This window comes from Myotis brandtii, unplaced genomic scaffold (genome assembly GCF_000412655.1).
Source record: "Myotis brandtii unplaced genomic scaffold, ASM41265v1 scaffold686, whole genome shotgun sequence".
Taxonomy (NCBI): Eukaryota; Metazoa; Chordata; class Mammalia; order Chiroptera; family Vespertilionidae; genus Myotis; species Myotis brandtii.
This window is the reverse complement of record NW_005370683.1, coordinates 1,736,104-1,757,448: the sequence shown is the minus strand read 5'-3', so window position 1 is coordinate 1,757,448 and position 21,345 is coordinate 1,736,104. Positions and strand designations below refer to the sequence as shown.

At 34.7% G+C, this 21,345-nt stretch overlaps 1 protein-coding gene across 3 annotated transcripts in view; it reads right to left on the bottom strand.

Moving 5' to 3' along the window:
- CNTN1 (contactin 1) overlaps window positions 1-21,345 on the bottom strand; it is a 279,131-nt gene that overhangs the window by 183,363 nt on the left and 74,423 nt on the right. The window contains exon 1 of one of the 3 annotated variants that reach the window (XM_005881687.2): window positions 847-1,252. The exons of the other annotated variants lie outside the window; for them this stretch is intronic. The gene's annotated coding sequence lies outside the window, so the exon portion shown is untranslated. Of the gene's footprint in view, window positions 1-846; window positions 1,253-21,345 lie in introns of those variants that run through there. 3 annotated transcript variants of the gene reach the window in all.

Sequence of the window (21,345 nt, the reverse complement as noted above, 5' to 3'; positions counted from 1 at the left end):
ACTAAGCAGCTTTAATTCACAAAGATTGGCAAGCATAGTATAAAACTATATTTTTTTAGTTTTCTAGAGTTGTTGTAAATTTTATTTGGCTTTTATATAGTGGGTTCTACAATTGTATATTGTATACAATTCTATAAGCCTGATTTTTAAAACACTAAAGAGAGAAAGAAAGCTTTTTTTTTTGGTAAATTTCAAAATATGCCATCTACCCATTTGTCTTGGAGCCAGGCATGCTAGACAGGGAAAAGCACAGCACCACAGGTAGAAGCCAAACTCTTTTGTTTCTGACAGCAAGGTCTTCCTTCAAGGACATGCTAGTCCGAATTGTTTTAATTCCATCTGTTCGATTTGTATGCTGCACAGAATTTGAGTTTGAGTCCCTGGGACGTTCCTCTGCTTCTGGGAGGACTGAGCATTTTGGGCGTCTACCACCATCTTTTACCATAATTTGAACATGTTGGCATTAAGGAAATAATCTGAGCCACAGGAATGCCACAGCCCTGCTGAAACTTCTCCACACGGAGGGAATTTTTTTATTGATTCAGTTCAGTCTCAGTGCTGCCCCTCCCAAATTTTCAGGCTTCTGTCTAGCCCAGACCCACACACCTGAGCTCTGGAATATCCTTGAAAAGCTTTTGCATGCAAAATAAAATACCCATGGCACCACAATATCAATGATCATAAAATACAGTCAGCTTTCAGTTAGCATAACAATTGAGAGCCCTGACACTGCATCACAATATTGAGGTCTGAGCCAACCTTAGTAATAATACTGCACCGCTGTGGTCCTCACTCAGCACATTCTTGTTTACAATGATCTAACCTAGAGAAAAACCTCGGACTTACCTCATATGCTGAGTGATCTGTCCTTCTGGGTATAATATTTATTGCAAATTACCCATCTGAATAAATGCAGCGACCGTGATACCACAAGCCGCCTCTCTCCTGCAGCGGAAAGCAAGTTAAAAGGACTTCAAGCTGTGACCTCAGAGGCAGGCACAGCCGCTCCCATCCTTCAGCCAACCTTCTGAGAAGAGCAGGTTAGATGACAGCCAAGCTGGCTCTCTACACAGCAATACTTTCAAATAAAGCATTCTGTGCCTGGAGCTGGGGACTTACAGCTTCCAAATTCGGCTGGACCTAGTCAATGCTGCTTCTATGCCTGAAAATATTAAGCATTTCACTGCAGTCACTTTAATGCAAGAAACTATCTGAGGCGACTTCACAAACCCTGTCATTCTGTTCGGAGACTAAAGAATGAGCACCGCATGCATAATTCATGCATTAAAATCTTCAATGCACTTCCTGTAGCCACTGTTCTGTCCAGTAATGGGCTATTGATCACCTCCTTGCTAAGGCAATTGGAGCTCCGTGATTGGTTTACTTCCACAAGTAAAATTACAACCGAAATCACAGGCAGAAGCCTCCAACCCTGCAGCATCCACTGGGGTAAAACGCTCACATGGAGGAGATGACATTTGCATACTGCAGAGTGTTTAAACTGAACTCTCTTCTGCAAAAAATGCAACAGCATCTGTTTTCTTTTATTCAGAAGACATATTTCTGCAGATGTAGGTTTATTATTTTACATCATAAGTAAGATCTATGGAAGTGTTTTTTCTCTCTACCATTTTTGGAAAATTAACAAGGCTAAACTGAAAATTAAGAGAGAGAAAAAAACAGAAAAAGTGATGTATGGCTATAAGTCATAAATGTTTACCTGGGCTCATTTGAATAACCTTTCTTAGAAAACTTTAATTTAAGAATAATACATTTCTCGTTTCAATAATGTGGAAGATGTTTCTTTAAAAAATGATGATAGTTGGTCCACGTGTTTCTCATTGTTAGCTGTTTTGGGCTGTAAGCACCTCTACTCTGGGTGTGTCAGTAGTTCTGAGAGCCCTTTCTCTTAGAATTTATGCATCTAAGAACACATCCTGGCTTTTATTAGTCTTTTTTACTGCCTCCAAAAAGCAGGCTTTAAGACAAAATGTGCGTTTAATTATGCTAATGTTCGCCAAGGGAAAACACAGGTAGCATTTTAAAATGCCATAGTAGGCCTGGCCAGTGAGGCACAGTGGTTCAGCCTCAACTTATGAACCAGAAGATCTGGGTTTGATCCCTGGTTAGGGCACATGCCTGAGTTGTGGCTAGATCCCCAGTAGGGGGTATGCAGGAGGCAGACAATCAATGATTCTCTCTGATCATTGATGTCTCTATCTCTCTCTCCCTCTCCCTTCCTCTCTGAAATTAATAAAAAATATATTTAAAAAAATTAAAATGTCATAATAGTATTTGCAAAAATATTATAGTGAGAGATCCATATAAATTATGTATGCATATATAGAATATATTTTCTATTTTCCAAAGCATCTTCAATGTTAAAATTAATGAAGCTGCAGTTGTTTTTTTCACCAAAAGAAAACTGAATATGATGTTATGAAGAACATTTAGAAGCCTAATGCCATGTCTTTCTAAAGCCTCTTTTTATACACACTCAGGTACAACATGCAAGCATACAAGTATCATATTTCTATGATAAGACCATTTGTTAAAACCAGAGTAAAACCTTCAAATTCATGGGTTGGGGCTAGAGGACATAATAACTGTCAGAGTACAACCCATCTAACAATTACACTGCAGGGAGCAATTCACTCTAGGAGGAGGCATGATAACAGCGAATTTTAGTCAGTAAACCAGTAAGAACTGATATCAACCTGCACGGGTAATACTGATGCTGATGACAATACAGATGGAGTTTAGGGATGTTCAGAGAGATATCTCTTCCTTCCAAGCAAATATGTAAAAGCATAATCCCTGCTGGGCCATAGAGAAGATAATGGCACCGAATCAGTGAAGGCTATGCTAAAATAGTCTACATGGCAGTATGAGAAATTAACCATCTAAGAACTACGTATATTCCATATTCCATATTCTGCCCCAGGTAGATTCTATTTGTCTATAATCTTTAATATAATCAAATTCCAGTAAACTACATAGTAGACCTTATTTTACAATATTTATCTAAATGATATTCTTTATTCTTTAAAAAGAAGACTGGACTACCTCAAAAGCTTACACAATATAGAATTTGTAGCTAAGGACTAATAAGTATCCTGTCAAGAGTTTTACCAATTTGGTAATCTATAGAAGCAATTGAAGATAATATCTCGTTTAAAAATAGTAGATCATTTGAAATCTCAGCATTTAATTTATCAGATATGAGGATACAGAGTTCAATAATTAAGAAAATATAAATTGCTGGCATAAACTAAATTAACTATAAATGTAAGCCCTGGAAATGGAAGCTTTCTGAAATGACACTACTCAATGGTGTATTACCAGCTGGATAGGAAGAACATTCACTTAGTCCTGTCACTCTCCTTCAGCAAGTAACAGGAAAGTCAGTATCTTTTCTCACAAATACTTAAGACCTGGGTCAAAAATGAAGATAGTAACTTTGCTTTTACTTAGTAGATTTTCAGGTTCAAATGTTTTAAAGGTAGGGGGAGAGAGATGAGAAACACACAAACACCTCACCAGTCAAGAATAGAACAAGATGAGAAAGGGTACAGCATGATAAAAGCAATGGAGAGAGTAAGTCCCAAAGAAATCAGAAAGGGGAAGCAAATAAGTCTGAAATGAAAACTGGAGTAAAGTAGTCAATTGTACTCCCAGATGAAACAAAGCCGAAAGCTGTAACAAAGAGCCAATTTCCACTTTCCAGAAGTCTGGTTCTGCCTGAGAAACACACTTAACCGATCTTTTCAAATGGATGAAAAGCAGAGATGGCTATTTTAGATAAATCTGATCTCTTTGTAGATCAAGAGGCTTCCCAATATCTTGAATTTATAATGCATGTAAAATATGGAGTGAACTCTGTAATGTATAACAGGGTCAATAAAATGAATCAAAATCTGTGAAAACATCAAAGAATATTTAGTCTACTAAATTTTTAATATCTACTAAGATGTATAACTAGCCTACCTATTATCATTTGGAAAAATGCAAAATTTATATCCATTATAAGAAGATATAATGTCATATAGTGTTAGGAGAATAATTCAGCCTACCAAAGTTTCTCCATTCCTGAGCTCAAGGGTTGTGGGAGCAGACTACATTTGTTCTCTGAGATTTAACACATTCTTTCTACTTTTTCACCCTGCCCTGTCAATACCATAATCATCCCCTAATCATAACATATTCATTTAATTTTAAAATATGCATTATTTTACATAAAAGGAAATGTGCCAAATGCTAGGAAAATACATAATTATAGGTCAGTGGATGATTCCAAGGTGTTCATTCTTTAGTGAGGAAAACAAGTAAACACATAGATGTAGAGTGATTAATATAATCACTATAATACACATTAGTGAGACAAAGCACATAGAACTGTGTCTATATGAACATGCCTTCTAGGCAAGTGTTAATTCTTCTTATTTTTATTCCACTATATGAGGGAGAGCAGCAGAAGAAATATTAACATTACCAAACGCCCATGGGACATTAAACAATAATTTGTAAAGGGGGTGACATTTAAAGGAGCTGGGTGGTAAATTGAATTAACATAGCTTTTAATGTTTGACAAATTTGAGATAATTTCAGGATTCTCTGAATTTGCATGACCTTCCATAAGCATCAGTTTTATTATACAGAAATCAAGTTAAGTATCTTTTGATGAGAATTAAATTACTTAAAGCACAAAAGTTAAAAATGCAGTTTGTATAGTCAGCTAGATAAGAGTTTAAATCCTGCTTCAGTTTCCTAATCTTGAAAAGGGGATTTTATCAACATCATTGAGTTATTAGGAAATTCAAACATTGCAATATCTTTATATCACTTAACATAGTTTTTGACGTAGTAAGGACTTTAGAAACATTAATTCACTTCCTCCTAATGCCTGGTCTTGGAAGAAAGACTTGAATGGAAAGTTATTTCTAGTAAAGAGAACAACATGGACATTTGTAGGGAGGCAGGACATCACACAACTACTCCTGTTTCATATGCTTAAGAAACTGAAGTAGCATATTATGAGAATTTTGGATACAATAGACATTTTGTCAGGTGATAAGGCAACATTATATCAAATCTGATTTCTGCAGGATCCTTTTCTTAAACTCTGTTAAAATCCTGACTATATAGAACGTTTTTAACACTGTTAAAAAGTGTGAAGCTATGCTACTGAGAGATATTTCAGAATTGCACCATGAAAATTATATGACTAGGTTTTGTGGTGGGAAGATAGATTAGATGCAGTAACCAGAGGAATGAATACATTTACTAGGACACCACTGGTAGTCTGCCAGAAGTGATAAGGGTTTAAACAAGGTGGATATAATGATATGGAGATTTAAAATATATATTCTAGAGATATTTATTTAAGAAATTCATCAATAGGATTAAGTAGGATTATGAGATTAAGAAGAATAATAAAAGATTTTTATGGTGGTGACTTGGGTAACTCAGTGAACTCTTCTCTCACTTCTATGTAACATAAAAATAAAAATCTTTTAAAAATAACTACTGATATTATAAAAAGATAGTGAGGTTATAATATTAAATGTAAGCAAAGGAGGGTTAAACTATGAAGCAAGATAAAGAGCTGTTAAAGAATTAAAAAGAGAATTTCCAGTTGACACCTGGATAATGAGTCTATAGTTCACTAAATAGATTGAGGAGTTACCAAAATTGTTTAAGCTACGAAAGTCAAAGAAATAGCTCAAGGTAGAAAGTGTACAATGAAAATAAGATGAAGAATGAAACCCAGAGACAAGACCATGTACATAAGAGTCTTATGTCAATTTAACATCTTGACATCATTAACACATTGATTCCAAAAGGGAAAATTGCTAACATATATTAAACATATACTATAAGACTAGAACAATGCTTAGTACTTTAATAAACTGATTGCATTTGGTCATCACAAAGCCCTTGTGAGCTAAGTAGCATTTATTTCCATTTGTCAAGAGGTCCCACTGGAAGAAAAGTTAAGCAATGAACAGGTGAACATTTCAAGTCTCTTCCCTGACATCAAACTGCTGACCTACCTCACTGAACCACTATCATAACAGAATGTTTTCTCTTCATCTCTTTGCTTTTTTATTTCTTAGAAGATCAATAAATCATGTTTTATATAAAAAGTATATGTAGTACTCAATACTAGTTTAAAAATTTAGAGAAAGGTCCATTAGAATATGGAAAAGAACATTTATTATTGCTTCGAACATATATTTTATATATTACAGATTGCCAAATGCATATTTGTATCATTTTGCCTGAGCCAATTAACAAAGAAGATATTATCCCATTCTATAGATAAGAAAATAGGCTGAAATAGCTTAAGTAACTTTCTCAAGGGTACACAGATACAAAGAATAAGATAGAATTTAAGTTTCAAGTGACCAAAGTCCATGCTTATTTCACTATATCATACTTTACAATATTTTTAAAAATTCATCAAGTAATGAATTAAATAAAGTACAGAAACCAAATATCATAATTTAAATTCTATGAAATTTTAAAACAAGAAAAACAGTATGGATAATATTGTATATTGTCTAGAGATATACACAGATAGATGAAAGTAATGTTTGAGAAGTATATAAACACCAAATCTCTATTGTAGTTACTTCTCGGGACAGGAAGGAGGAAGGAGCACATAGAGAACTTTATATGTTTATTTATTAAGCTGGTAGTGAGCTTTCTTATGTTATCTAAATATTTGAAATATTAATAATGAATTTTAAAAGTTAGGAAAATAAAAAAATATGTAAGAAAAAGAACTCACAAGGTTTAGACGTGGATTCCCCCTTTTTTTCAGTTTGTACTTCCCTTTCCAAGATGGAAATTAGAAAGAAAGAAAAAAAAATCTCCTAATGATATCCAAATCCATTTTTAACACCTCTTCAGTCATTAAAAATAAATTCAGTTAAATAAATAGGAGAAAATATATGTAGCAAATAAATATCAACATGTCTCAAAAGTTTGAGAAGTTGGACATTATCCATGTAACATGAAAGGGTTCCTAGTTACGTTAAAGCACACATTTCCTTAATATTTCAATTGGCTTACAGACATCAGTATTCCAAATGATTTCCCAGGTTTCACAAAAATTACCCAATTGTAGTTTAATCTCCATGTAAAACAAATCTACTAAGCATTCTCCTATTTTTACAGATATAATTGAAAAATATAATTAAAGTCTTTGAAATCTATGAGAGTATAACAACTCCCAAATAACCCTAATAATCCCTATTTAATTATATTTACTTTTAGTTATCTTAAGAAAGGCTTTTTTTGTTTTTTAAGTGAAGAAATACTCTTGCAGGAAGACATTAAAATTCAAGTAAGAGATATCAGAAGCCTGTTCAACCCCATGAGATTCACGGAAGCAGCTCTGGGTACATGCCAACCTGTTTTCTCTAAATACACAGTAGGGAAGAACTTTTAAAAGTATATCCTTCTTCTCTAGTAAAAAATTTGAATATTTTCAAAGTATTTTTTAAATATATTTCTAGTTTCAAAATAATTAGACCTACCTTGGATATTTTCAATGATATTGATTTTTTTTTTTGAGAGAGAGAGAGAGAGAAAGAGAGAGAAACATCGATCTGCTGCCTCCTGTATACACCCCAACCCAGCATCAAACCCACAACCTAGGTATGTTCCATTCTGGCATAAGGGACTATGCTCAACCAACTGAGCCACCCAGCTGAACATCACAATATTTTTTATTAAAATAAAATTCTGTACACTCTTAAGTCTTTTAGAATTTTTGAGCTTTAAAAAAAATGACTTAACCCATAACTTACTTCTTTAAGAAGGTTTATTGGAAAAAAGAAAAGGTTTATTGCATGAATTCATGAATGAATAAATGACAAAACGATACTGCAATGTTTGAATAACACATTAAAAACACGGACTCCTTTTATGGGCTTTATACAGGTTTTAGCTTTGTTATCACTAAAAAGGTATGTAAGTAAACACTTCTAAATACTAGTAGGTATATTTTTTAAATAACACATCATGATTATAGTGAACAAGTGCATATATATGAATGGGCATATGTATAAAATTTTCAAACTTGTATGGAAGTATACTATATTTCACATGAGTAAAAATATAACTATACACCTCGTTGAATTTTTACAAACTGACACAGCTATGTGACCCACACTCAGATCAACAAATAACACATTACTATGCGCCTGAAGTCCTGTGTCCTCCTTCTGCCTTTCACTGCCCCCACAAACAGCCTCTGGACTCATGCTAACTTTCTACATTAGTTTCACATGATTTTTCACACAACCATTTAAAACTAACATCTAGTGCTGCAGAATTCTCCAGTTACAGAATCCTTACAAAAATATGTTTGGTCAAAAGTTTTTTATCCATAGTCTTCTCATTCTTATTTAACTGTAGGTTTAAGATGTCAAGTATAACTGTTATGCTTTATTTAACAAGGCAATTTTGTATGTTCTTTTTTATATGAATACTTTGGAACATATCTTATTTTTCTACCAAAAAACTAGGCCTATCCTGGCTGGTGTGGCTCAGTTGGTTGGGCGCCATCCTGTGCACCAAAAAGTCACCAGTTCAATTCCTGGTCAGGGCACATGCCCAGGTTTTGGGCTCTATCCCCAGTGGGGTGCATGTGAGAGGCAGTCAGTCAATGTTTCTTTCTCACATTGATGTTTCTCTCTATCTTTCCCTTGCTCTCTCTCTCTCAAATCGATAAAAACATATTATAAAAGAAAAACTAGGTCCAACAACAGGATATTAATGTAGCAGTAAGATCTTTTGTAATATATTTGTTTTTCTGCATATGACAATCAACTTTGATTCTTCATATGAAGTTTTATCATTAAACTAGCAACTATAATTTCCTGGAAAAGATTTCATCATAGATATTTGTCCTATGAAATTAAAGAGTTACTCAAAAAATATCTTAAAAATAGAACTCATATTTTAGTTGTAGGCAGTGGGTGTGTGGGTCTTTCTCAACAACGTGATACCTTAATGAAATACATGACTTTAATTTAAAATAAATAGTTGCTTTAAAATAGGAATAAAAGTCCTAATTTATATAAGGATAAGTTATAATCTAGACAGACTTCTTGGTGCAAAATTGTGAGATGTAAAACTCTTGGCTAGTATATGACCCAGCAATGATTCTGTTTGAAAAATCATCTGAGTGAACAATACAAATAAAAAACAGGTTTATGAAAGGGGGGGAGAAAGAAAAACTAGCTTGGGATATGCAGGTGTGAAGGCAAAGAACACCCATCTTTCTTACAATGACTTGAGCCTTTTCTTTCACAAACATTAATTGACGTGGGCTATAGGTGACAATCTAACTTGGCGCTGGGAATTGAATAACCCTTGCCCTCAAAGGCTTAGAATTAGTTGTCTTTTGGAGCTCTTCCATACTAGCTCATTGGAGACTATTTTAATGTTCAGGATTTTTTTGCAAAACAGTTGTTAAATGTAGTGATTATTAATAATTAAGTGATAATTTTTTCTTATTCAGCTGCATAAATTGAAAGATAAGGCATAATAAATTCAAACTTATATTTCCAGTCAAAATGTCTTTTCTAAACTCGACCCACCCACCCACTTGTATAATTGATGTTTATACATGCATATATCTCACAAACATCTCAAACTCAGGCAGTTCATAAATGAACTCTACTTTCTCTAAATTTGATTTTCCTTTTTCTACTCTTCTAGGAAATGGTACCACCATTCCACTCATTGGCTCCTACCAGAAACTGAGATATAATCTTTTATACTTGTGGAGAGCATTATACTAGGTGAATTAAGCCAGTCAGAGAAAGATAAGTACTGTATGATTTCACTCATATGTGGAATTTAATGAACAAAATGAACTAACAAGCAAAATAGAGACAGACTCATAGAAAGCAGACTGATAGCTGTTGTTGGAGGGGCCAGTGGGGGGATGGAGTGATTGAGCAAAAAAGAAAAAAAAGAGAAATAAATCATGGATATGAACGGTGTGATTGCCGAGGGAAGGGTGGGGTAGAGGGAGGTGGAGGGGGTATGGGGAGATAAATGGTGATAGACAGAGACTTGACTTGGGGTGGTGAATACACAATAGAGTGTACAGATGATATGTTGTAGAATTGTGCACCTGAAACCTGTATAATTGTGTGAAGCAGTGTCACTCTGATAAATTCCATTAAAAGGAAAGTATAAAAAAATAAAAATTAATAAATAAAATACAGGGTATGGCAAAAGTAGCTTTACAGCTGTGAGTATGCAAAAACACATAGCTTATTCTTGTATTATTATTTACTAATTATTGTATTATTTATTGCATAAACAACTGTAAACCTACTTTTGCCACACCCTGTATTCTGATTTAAATTTTTTAAAAAAGATCATGCATAGACTAATGAACTCAAACTTTGTAGCTAGGCAAGATATCTTTTCGGAAGTTCAGACACATCAACTTTATATTTCCACTTGCTTATATCTCACTTTGAAATAACTAAATTGTCAATATTTTCCTCAAATCTGGTCTTTTATAGTTATTCCTCTTGCAATAAATGGCACCACGCTATAGGATGTGCTCATGCCTAAATCTATGGCTTTAATCCTCTTTTCTGCCTCATAATTATATACTGAATCTATCTAATTTTTTCCTATTTTTGTTGTTAATAACCAAGTTCAAGCTAGCATCATCTGTTTCTTAGACTGCTGAAATAGCCTTATAGGTGAGCTCCCCATATCCATCCTGCTGCCAGTTAATCCATCCCAAATACCACATGAGATCACAGAAATGTGATCTTTTAAAAATGCAGATGTCATCATATTATTTAACCACATAAAAATGGGCAGTGTCCTCCCACTACAATTAAGATAATATTAAAAAATCTTCAACACAGCATTGAACGTACTGCTGACCCCTAACCAATCCTCCAACTCCACTGTGTTCTCCTTTCCCCTTTTATCACGATATTCCAGCTACTCTGGACATCACCCTGTTTCTTTCCAGTTTTGGGACACTATTCTCCTTATGTCAGGAATTATTTTTTTCTCCAAAATAGTTGTTTGGCTAAGTGACTCACTTTCATGCTATATCTTCTACTTTGCAAATCAGGATAATTTCTTCTGCACTTTATTCTCACAATATTTGGTACCTTCCCTTTATAGCTGATTAAAATCATAATTAAAAACACACTTTTGTAATTATTTACTGCCTAACTCTTTTACTATAATGTACATTTCACGACAGCACAGGCCATATTTGTTTTATTTGCTTTTCATTTATCACAGGTCTGGTGTATATTACGTGATTGCCACAGAGAGGGTATCAAATATTTACTGAATGCATGGATGAATGAATCAATGGCACAATGTGTGCTTGTATGATCTTGTAAGAGCTGATTCTTTAAATTTGAATGATCAGTTACTGTGCTAGAATTATTACATAAAACTGAGCTTCCTGCCTTTGAATAAATGGTTCATTTTCAACTTTAAATATATGGTGAAGGATGCTTATATATTAAACTTCTCTCTAAAAGGGGGATTTTTACTCCTTAGGTTGTCAAACCTATGTGTCAGACCACTTTGACCTATTGTCACCCATGCTACACCATCCACTCTGATTTTGTGCCCAAACTCATTTATTCTTAAGTGGGAAGTTTTATTATCTCCACAACTCTACCTCTCTCCTGACCTACTTGAATTTTCTGTTGTCTTGGATTCCCACTGAGGTTCAGCCTCAGACAGAACACTGATTAACGGTGATTAATTCTAATAACTCTAGCTGTTGTTTTCACTTTGCTTTCTCCAGGGAGATTCTCCTCAGCCCTTTGAGAATTTTCTTAGCTGGCTCCTAAATTTCTAGTATTTTTAAGGCCCATATTTTTAAAGCCAATCTGGTGTGGAGATGGCTTTAACTTTCCTAATTTCTAACTTGCCAGGGCATGATCTATTTCCATACTTTTAGTAATTAAGCTGACGGTTTTCTTCTTCATAAGAACTGGGAAAACCTCAGTTGCTAAATAAGCTTAATATTTTCTAATTTAAAAATTTTATAAATATTTCTTAACAGTAGAGAATGTTATTTTAAAAATTAAAGAGTATTTTTTCTCTTAACTTGTATTGTCTTCTTTTAAAATAGATCTCCCTTACCTACCCAATGAGTTGTAAAAAGAGAAAGAGGCAATGTATCTAATAGTTGAAAGCATAAATTTTTGTTTTTACATAAATGTTTTACACTTACTTACTGTTTATCTACAACTAAGTTATGTAAGTTCCTTAAACCTCAATTGTTTATCAAATGACAATACTACTACTAATAATAATGCCTACATTATAGGAATACCACAAAGCTTGATTAAATGAAAGAACATGAAAAGAACTTACCTAGTATAGTGCCTCAACATTGCAAGGGTAAACAGTTGTTAGTTATCGCATAAACTCTCTGCAAACTAGCAACTTTATGCTGCTGGATCATAGGCATCCTGCACAGAACTTGCATAAAATAAGTTTACAATAAATGCTTATTGATTGATTGATTGATAAATTCAACTAACTTTGGAGTCCTTTTGTTTTGTCAGGTCTTAATAATTATCTCCCACTAAGAGAGCCATTCATTACTTTCTACCAAAAATGATATAAACACATAATTGCTGATTTTTATTTAAATTTTCCATTAACTCAATGCTAAGAGGAAAAAACAGTTCTTATCAGATAGTTAAAATAATTTTTAAGTATTGAATAAAATTTGACCCTATTTTATATTCTGGCATGGTGAACAGATAATCTTCATGCAAATTCTAAAACATAATGTATTTTATTATATATACACTAGAGGCCCGGTGCAAGAATTCATGCACCAGCCTGGCCTGCAGGATCGGGCTGAAACCAGCTCTTTCACATTTCCCAAGGGGTCCCAGATTGTGAGAATATGCAGGCCAGGCCAAAGGACCCCACCAGTGCACAATTGGGGCCTAGGAGGGACAGGGGAAGTTGGCCAGCCAGGGAGAGACCGCAGGAGGACTCCAGGACATGTCCAGCCCCTCTCACTCAGTCCCAATCAGCAGGACCCCAGCAGCAAGCTAACCTACCAGTCAGAGCATCTTCCCCTGGTGGTCAGTGCATGTCATAGCAAGCAGTTGAGTGGCCTTAGCATATCATTAGCATATTTAGCTTTGATTGGTTGAATGGACGACTAGACGACCAAACACTTAGCATATTAGGCTTTTATTATATAGGATTGCTAAGTAACTACTCAATAATACTAGTTCTTGTGCCTATAAATATCCATTTTTATAAAACATCAAATAATAGATTTCATTATAAGTAATAGATTTTATTATATATCTACATTATTAAATAATTCAGGCTCACAAATGTAGAGATTTGTTTGTGCCAGGCACTTTCCTAATACTTTATATGATTTATCAAATCTAATAATTCCAGCAACCAGCCTTCTAATGCTTTGCTTTATTTCAGTAATGCTCCAATAACCTAAGAGATAAATACATTAATTTAATTTAATGATGTTCATTTGTAAATATATAAACTGTTAAAAGGTAAGTTGGCATGATACTTGGGTTTATGTCATATTGTTTTCAGTTTCTGACTTGAAAGTAGTGTGAATGGAATAAAGACTTTGATAGTCTGGGCCTCCATTTGCATAGCACCAGGGAACACCATCTGTCCTCATTTCCCTCTGCCTAAAGAACTGCCTTTGCCAGTACTTATGTCACAGGTGTGATGGCAATGAGTTTACTTAGCTTTTGTTTATATGAAAAAAGTCTTTATTTAGCCTGCATTCTGAGAGATGCTTTTGCTAGGTATAGAATTCTGGAATGATAGGGCTTTTCTCTTTCTTTTTTTTCAGTACTTTAAAGATGTTATTATTTTAAAATATATATTTTATGTCAGGGTTTAGAGAGATTTTTTTCTTTGAAGCCAGAAATCTGGCTTGAAAAAACATCAGTGGATGTTGACCCATATTCAAAATTGAGTAAGAAAGTATAGTAAGTATAGGGAAATAGTAATAAATCAATCAGTCCCATTCACTTCATTCTTTTAACCCCTTAACTCTCTGTCCCACATTTATTGACTCCTTAGTTGGACATCTAGTCAACTAATTTTTTGGACACAAACTCATTTCCTTTGCCTCTTGCTTCTCTGCCCATTCCTTTCCAATCTCTCTTGCACTAAAGCATTTTAATTATCATTCATTAATGATTGAAAGATAATGCCCTAACTGGTTTGGCTCAGTGGATAGAGCCTCAGCCTGCGGACTGAAAGGTCCCAGGTTCGATTCCAGTCAAGGGCATGTACCTTGGTTACGGGCACATCCTCAGTAGGAGGTGTGCAGGAGGCGGTTGATCGATGTTTCTCTTTCATCGATGTTTCTAACTCTCTATCCTTCTCCCTTTCTCTCTGTAAAAAATCAATAAAATATATTTTTAAAAAAAGATCGAAAGATAAGAAATCCTTTCTGATTTCATTCTCTCTCCTTAGGTATTTTCATCCATTCTAATAACTAGGCCTATTGTGTATAATGAATCCATATTTATATCTCTAGACAAAATGTTTTTATCTGAGTTTCACACCGACCCATCAATCCACTCACATACTTTATATTTACACTTGGATAACTAACAGGCATCTCAAATCCGGGCAGTCCACTGCTGAACCCTTGAGTTTTCTCCAAAAATTTAGTTCTTCCAATATTCCCTATTCTAGTTAATTATCAATCTCTACTCATCTGCCCATATCAGAAACCAAAATGTGATATTTTTCCTTCTTTCTCTATGGCCACTAGCTCATTGGTTTGTACTTGGTAAGTATCTAATGAATCTGTCTACTTGTTTCTCTATTCATTGCCATTAACCTACTCCAAGTCATCATCTTTGGTTCACTTGCCTAAACTATTACAATAACCTATTAAAATTTTCCTTATGGAATCCCTATTAAATACCCTATCACAGAACTGAAAAGGATAGACAATATAAAATATAATATATATTTATCATGTGGATGTCATTAAATTATTTACTTGATTAAAACTGCCCAGTGTTTTCTGACTGCAATTGAAACCTTCTTCTACATCTTTAACCGCTCACAGCAAGTCTGTATTATCTTGCACTGTTCTCTCCTCATTCATTACATTCTAGTCGTCCTGGCCATTCTCCTGTTCTCTCCTATTCACATTCTGCACAGCACCTATCTTGGCCTAGAATGCTTTTCCCACAGCTCTTTCCTAACTTCCCCTCATCTTTGAGGGTGTATCTTAAAATTTACTTTCTCTGAGAAACATCCCTGATTATATTCCTACCCGTTGTTCTTGTAGGCTAGGTTAATTGTCTTGTGATTCATTCTCACATTATGTGTACTTTTTTCTGGGTAGCACTTATGGTGATAATAATTAAATACTTACTTGTATAATTTTTGTAAATATATAAAATATAATTTAATGCCTGACTCTCCTGATGGCAGAGATCACATTTGTTTCACCTACTTTTTCATCTCTTATTTATCACTGTATTTGGCAAATAGAGGGTGCTAAAATATTTTTTAATTTAAAGATGATTGAAATTGTGGCATAATTTGTGATTTTATTAGCTATGAATAGGACCTGATTCTTTAGGATGGGTAATGAGCAATTGTGATAGGGTTGGCTTAATCGAACTGGGTTGCCCACTTTCAAATATTTTATTCTCCACTTCAAATCTTTGGCTATGGATCCTACATCTTTTGTTTCTCTCTAAACTAGCTGTTCTTTTTTTCAGGATTTTTGCCACCTTGGCTTACCAGACATGCCCTAATCTTTCATTCTGCTTTGATCCTTGACACATACCGCCCTGACCCCTTTCACTTGCACTTATGTAACCTGTTCTGACTTTGTGTTCAAGCTCATCTTCAGTTAAGTGACAGTTTCACATTGTGTATGACCCTACTTAAGTCTGTCCCTCCAAAATTTATTTTTGTCCCAGATTCCCAACTTGTATCTCAGCCTAAGACATAACGCTCATCAATCATTATTAATTCTAGTTGGTTCCAGCTTAGCTTCTTCATTCTGTTTTCCTGGAGAAGCTCACCTCAGCCTCATGAGACCCTTGTTTACTGCAGTGCTTTCAAACTCTATGTGACATGAATCACTTGGAAACCTCCATGAAGCACAGGCCCCACTCTAAGAAATTCTGATATGTAAGATTTGGGATGAAGCCCCCAAATTTTAATTTCTACCAAGCTCCTGGGCCATGCCGATGCTGATAATCTTACTATTATATTTTATATAGCACTATTTTAAAAGTTTGAGGCAAGTATGTTAAGATCTGGTATATGTTTTGAGAAATGCAATGATTATTTTAATTTATCTCAGATCTGTTCATCACAATCTAAGCTACTTCCCTTTTTATTGTTTAAACCAGGGGTGGGCAAACTTTTTGACTTGAGGGCCACAATGAGTTCTTAAACTGGACCCGGGGGAGTGTTTGTGTGAACTAATATAAATTCAAAGTAAACATCATTACATAAAAGGGTACGGTCTTTTTTTTTTTTTTAGTTTTATTCATTTCAAACGGGTCGGATCTGGCCCGCGGGCAGTAGTTTGCCCACGGCTGGTTTAAACAATCAGCTTCCTTCTGCAACCTATGAAGCCTCCCCTGCTTAAACACTCTTTTCTGGAATAAACGTGGCTGTTCATGCTTTCTTTTTACATACTTACAAGTGTAATTTTATTCTGCTAACTGGCCAGTGACCATAGTTAAATTGTTTAACATTAGGAAAAGGTTTTCATTTTAGTGGTTAAATACATAATTGTTTCATGTGCTGTATCCTGGGTCAGATATTTATTAGATGTAAATTCAGTTTATTCATCTGTCAAATTAGACAGATAATAGCTACATTAATAATATCTTTGTCATAACAATGTTGTATTGATTGGTTTAGTAAAAGAATTTGGAAAAACCTTAGCACATTGTCTACCACACAGGAGTGCTAAAATTGTTCACTATTGTTGCAGAAAAAGCACTAAAATTGGCACTACATTTTATGCTACTCCATAGCATGTAGCATAAACCTGGTACTAAATGATGATCAAGAAAAGCTTAAAGTTATGACTTAATGTATGCCAAAAAAAGTAGTTAATGTTTCTTTGTTTAAAATTTTTAATAACTCTTCAGTCAGGGTGCTCCAGAAAAACAATGAAAGCAACAGAATATATGTTTATATCAAATAATTTAGAGAATATATATTTTCTAGGCTATATACATAGAATATATACATTTACATATTTAAAGAAATGTCTTAAGGAAGTGGATAAGTGATTGTGAGTGTGGAGCTGGCAAATAAGAAATCCCTATGGCAGGTCAGAAGGCAGGAAATGAGGCTGGATTTAATGCTATAGATTTGAGGCACAATTTCTTTTTCTCTTAAGGCTCCTAGTAATTGAATGAGGCCCTCTTACATTAGGGATGGTAATCTATGATACTTAAAGTGAACTAGTCTTAGATGCTAACCACATCTGCAAAATACTTTTATAGTAACATCTAGATTAGTGGTTGATTAAATAACTGGGTAATATAGCTAGCCACATTGGTATGTAAAATTAACCACCACAACTGCTTTATATCTACAGAAAGAACAAAAATCAAATTTTCTCTTGGTATTTAAGGATTTCCATTATTCAATTCAATTTCTTTCTTCTGATTCTTCTCTCCTCAATGATGACACTCATTTTTCAATTTCCATCATTTTGTGAAGCCTTCTCCAATCATTCATCTTCATGGGAAGTAGTTTCCCACCTTTGTTCACATGGTCACTATAACTATCCTGCATCCCTCCTACGTTATAATTCTCTGCACATATACTAATGTTTATTGAATGCAACTTGATTGCAGGGACGATCTTTCCTTTATTTCTATCCCCTAAAGAGACTTTTCACCATGGCACTCAAGAAACATTTGTTGAATTTATTAAATTATCTACCAGCAAAATGTTTTCAATAATGCTTATATTAATAATGTAATGCTTAATTCACTTTGTCTGAAGGAACAACATTTTAAAAGTGTAAACACTTTGGCAAATTATCCATTCCTTATTTTAATAATGATATGATTTGCTTAGAATTTTCAATATTTAATAAATAAGATATTTAATGTTTTTAGCAATGTATCACATAGGTTAATATACCAGTGGACATATTTTTCAATGCACATTTATTTTTGAAAGTATTACAGATGTCCCCTTTTTTCCCATTGAATCCCTTCAACCCTCACGCTCTCACCAGGCCTTCACCACACTATTGTCTGTGTCCGTGGGTTATGCATATATGCATATTTTTATGACAATATTATGAGTTCAGTTTTATTTAAATGACATTTTCTCATCACCCATTCAAGAGAAAAAGAACACATTCATTTTCAAATTCAAGGGGCAGGCTATAAAGCAGCAGGAACTCCGGCCATTCAGCCATCCATCTATCTCGAGAGGAATAAAACACTATTCCACTCTGCACTGGCTGGCACAACTCTTCACCAACAATCCACTATTTAGATATAAAGACAAACTGGCCTTTGTATTCTGTTGATGCTGTCACCGGGGCATTGCTCTCAAAGCACTTCACCAACACAAAAATAATATTGCTGTCTCTTACAGGCATAGTTTAAAAATGTTCACGAAAACTGTTGATCAAAGAGCGTATTTATTTTACTTGTTTTCCCTGTTGTGCAATGATAGGGATATTAAAGTAAATATCTTATTGTGTCAAGATTTTCAATACTTTTCTCATTTTATAAACATGGGAAAATTCTAAACTGTGGAACATTAGTAGATATGGATAAAAGAAATGATCTAAATGTATTTCCAGGAGATTGTTCCTTACTCCTTCCCAATCCAGTTTTTACATTTCTAATCTAATAGGGATAGAGGTCAGCAACAGAAACAATAATGTGTTATAGGTGTGACTATAAAAGATGAGGACTTGATCAGAGGAAGCAGTAAAGACTGACTGGTAAAATCTCTTTGACAGGGTGAGGAAGAAGAAGGTCAGGAAAGGTGTAATTCAATTGAGTGTTGGAATAGAGTAGATATTTTCCAGATGGATAAGGTGGAGGACAAGGGAGTTAAGTATTTTAGGAAGAAAAGGCCACATAAAAGAAGCACTAGGAATGACACAGCCTGGCTTATTTTATTTAAGGAATTGTCAATGATTTCCTTTGCTGTGTGAAACTTTTTTATTTAATGTAGTTCCATTTGTTTATATTTACAAGACAACCTATTGAATGGAAGACAGTAAGAAAAATGCCACCCTTTTTCTGTTTTATGTATGCAATATAATCTGACACTAGCTTCATCAGTAGCTGGTACACTCTAGGGTGCATATAACACTTGTTGTCCTCCTAAATGTACAATCATTTAATGCCTATGAATTCGTGCTGATTCAGATTCCTATTACCCCATGTTAGTACTATTAAATTTTCAAAATTTAATGAGGAATGCTGTATTTATATCTGAAATATATTATCTTGTTGGTTTGAGCTCATTTTTACAATTGTCACAATAAATTTGGATACTGATTCTGTCATTGAAAATATTACTAAGTTACATAATGGCAATTTGTTGTTAACTTTAACTTTTCCGTGTTTCGTTGTATTCTGTAGAATATGATTTAGGCTACCACTTTCATTGTATAAACCTAGAACTACAGCTCTGATGCCAAATCTGACAAAGCACAAAAAAGGAGAAAAATATAGATGTGGTCATAGGTGCTAAGTAATAAATAACATCTTAGCAAATCCACTTCCAAATGAACTAAAAGAATACTCTTTTGGGTGAAAGAGCAGTTTGATGGCAGGATGTCTATGGATTTATTACAACACAGTGTAGCAAAGAGAGATTTAATGTGGACCGTGGAGAGGAGAGAACACAGAAGCTGAGAACTGAGGGATATTAAGCCACTAGACTCACTCAATAGATGAAGTGCATGCTATGAACAACAGCCCTGAGCAGCACTCAAGTGTGTACAAATAACAGATCTACCCAAATCATGGGTCTATGGCAGTATTTCAAGATTAGATGGATCAAGACATTAAAGTAACAAATACCAATGGTGTAAATGTAAAAAGTAAGAACCTCACAAATGTTCATTGCATATTTTCTAATGAAATATAAATAAATATGGGCATATTACAAAGATGCTAACAATAAAATTATTTTAAGTAGGACCTTAGAAAAAAACTTATGTAACTAAGAGAAATGACCAAATTATATAAGGTATAACATTAACATAATGTTTTTAATATATTTTATTGATTTTTTAGAGAGGAAGGGAGAGGGATAGAGAGTTAGAAACATCAATGAGAGAGAAACATCGATCAGCTGCCTCCTGCTCACCCCCGACTGGGGATGTGCCCACAACCAAGGTACATGCCCTTGACTGGAATCGAACCTGGGACCCTTGAGTCCGCAGGCTGATGCTCTATCCACTGAGCCAAACTGGTTAGGGCAACATAATGTTTTTTAAGAATTTGTGGCATGGACGTGTTTCAAAATAACACACAATATGACAAAGTAAAAAAAAAAAAAGAAAGAAAAGAAAGGATATCTAAATTTATATATGTACTAGCGGCCCGGTGCATGCATTTGTGCACTGGTGGGGTCCCTTAGCCTTGCCTGGGGGGATCAGGCCAAAACTGGCTCTCCAACGTCCCCCGAGGGATCCTGGATTGCAAGAGGGCACAGACCAGGCTGAGGGACCCCACCGGTACACGATTGGAGCTGGCCAGCTGGGGAGGGGCTGTGGGAGGGCTCCAGAGCATGTCTGGCCCATCTTACCTAGCCCCCATCAGATGGACCCCAGCAGCAAACTAGCCTACTGGTCAGAGCGTCTGCTCCCTGGTGGTCAGTGTGCATCATAGCAACTGGTCGAATGGTCAAATGAATGGTGGGACACTTAGCATATTAGGCTTTTATTATATATGATGGTCTAAAAATATCTCAAGTTGTTAACAAAAGCCTTTCTATGAGACATGAGGTTTTGAGCTATATCTTTCATTTTCTAAGTTTTTAAAAATAAGTGTGCATTTTTTAAATTAAAGGCTCCTGTTATAGAGCACTTATACACTCATTTGCTCTAATCATTATTATGATCTTTTCTTCATTTCCCATTTCTGCCACAGGAGGAGCATTAAAAGTCTTGTTTAATAGTCTTACAGATGTCAATGTAGATCTAGAACTCAAAATTAAGTTTCTTTAGGTTCTTTTCACTGAAACTCATAAAAATGTATCTTGCTTCTGACAGTTGTCAGTCTGTCCCATGTAACACATAGATACAGACAACAGTGTGGT